The sequence below is a fragment of the Camelina sativa genome, chromosome 7 (genome assembly GCF_000633955.1).
Source record: "Camelina sativa cultivar DH55 chromosome 7, Cs, whole genome shotgun sequence".
NCBI lineage: Eukaryota > Viridiplantae > Streptophyta > Magnoliopsida > Brassicales > Brassicaceae > Camelina > Camelina sativa.
Window position 1 is genome coordinate 30,158,724 of NC_025691.1, and position 2,276 is coordinate 30,160,999.

Consider the following 2,276-nt stretch of genomic DNA (forward strand, 5'->3'; position numbering starts at 1 on the left):
ACCCACACCGCTTTCCCTCACCGGCTCATTGAACCGGTGTGTAAGCCAGAAGGTCTTCTCTTTGGTATATGTGTACACATAAAAAAGCCTATGGTGTTAATAAAAACTTCTTTGAGTTTACTTCTTGTCTTTTGATGCAAAATCTCAAGATTTTAACATTATATACATTATATCAATCTTGTAAATGATTGCCAAATACTTATATCTAACAATTTGTTAAGCTTGGTCCAACAATCACACCATCATTAAAGCTTGCAAGATGATTTGGTTGAGAATATTTAAGCAAAATTTGAAGCAAATCAGTATTAAAATTAATTATTTTCTCCATTTATGAATTGCACTTCTATTGTAATATGTATTAATGTTTTTATTATGTTTTGTATATTCTAAAATTAGTTAAATGCAATATTTTCTAATTTTATAAAATCTTAAATGTTTACACATTTATACCACTTTTATTCTATTTAAAATTTTAAAATTTTTAAAAACAATAATTTAAAAAATAAGAGACTCAAAATAAGAACCTACCAATAAAAAAGAAAATTTTATCTAAGAGATCATGGGTTCTTATATTCCAAACAGTACACAATTAATTCATAAAAAATTTAAGAACTCACCTTATATGAACCCCCAATAAATATGCTCTTAGATTCACTGGGAGTGGAAGTAAATGACATAAATTGGGCCGGGCCTAATTCAGACTTTCAAGGAACCCAAGCAGCTGTCCAACTAAACCATTATCCAATATGCCCAGAACCAGACCGATCGATGGGCCTCGCAGCCCATACTGACTCAACCCTCTTGACCATTTTGTACCAGAACAACACCGCCGGTCTCCAAGTTTTCCAGGAAGACATGGGCTGGTTCACCGTGCCAACTGTCCCCGGCTCACTAGTGGTCAATGTCGGTGACTTGCTCCACATTCTGACCAACGGAATCTTCCCGAGCGTGCTTCACCGTGCCAGGGTTAACCACATCCGATCTCGCTTCTCCATGGCTTACCTTTGGGGTCCACCCTCCGATCTAATGATCTCTCCACTTTCAAGGCTCGTTGATCCTCTCCAATCTCCTCTCTACCCGTCTCTCACTTGGAAACAGTACCTTGCTACCAAAGCTACTCATTTTAATCAGTCTCTTTCCATTATTAGAAACTACATGTCTTCAGGCCAAATTTCTTGATTTTACTTTTACCTATCTAAGTTTTTTTATTTATTAAAAGATTTTTGTTATAATAGTAACAAAAAAAAAATGACATTAATAGCGTGCATTGCATGTACACACACTTGTTCTAATTGTAATATTAGTACTTGGGTCCAAATAAATTAGCTTAGATTTAATTACAAATTGGTGAAATGTGAATAAGGAATATTACCGAATGATTTGCTAATCTACCACGTATTCTTTACTAATGATAGTGCGTGTATTTTTCTATCCAATTTTGATTAGGAACACTTAAAATTTGGGATTTTACCAAATATATATACTTAAAATTTGATTAAGAGAGCTGTGTATACAAAAACTAATAATTTACGTGGATATGTCTCACTAAGCTAATAAAATCACTGGGGGGTTTACAGCTCAACAAAAAAGAACAGAAGTAAGAAACTTATAAGTGATATGCCGTTGAGAGAGAAAGATCGAGGCTGTTTCCTCTGAGAAAGGAGTTTAGTGGCTACGGAGAACCTCGAATCTCTTCTTTCTATGAGAAGAAAATGTGGTCTGAAGGGTTCACTATTGCGGATGGCTCTTACCGCAACCATTTTATTACTCTTTGGCTTCATGATCACGTCAACTACTGGTAACGACCGTCCATTATATTAGACACGTTAATAACATGATTCGGCAAGAGAAATTGCACTTCGTTATGATTAGTGATTACACATAGTCTATAAAGTTATAAAATATTCCGGCAATTAATGGAGTATCAATGATGTGAAATGTTAATATTTTTGGCTAAATCTAACCCTCCAGGCATTCTCTAGCGTACTCGGTCAATGATTTCAGTAGCGTATTTATGGTGTGGTCCAGCTGGTAATGACGTTGAAATCTAACCTATACCTAAGACTAAGATCATCGGTCCGGTTGGACAATCTCTATACCGATCAGTTTCTTGGAAGGAATATCTTCAAATAAAATACAAGGTTTTCGACAAGGCGTTCGACGTAATTAGGACTCGTTAATCCCACCAATTAAAATCAAAGTTGTGGTTGTTAATTAATTTTTGCGAAAACAGAGTTGCATCATTGTGAGATAAAAAAAAAAAAAAAAAAAAAAAA

The 2,276-nt window shown here is 34.8% G+C and overlaps 1 pseudogene; it reads left to right on the plus strand.

The window, feature by feature from the left end:
• The window catches only part of LOC104703411, a 5,156-nt pseudogene extending 2,963 nt beyond the window's left edge, over nucleotides 1-2,193 (plus strand).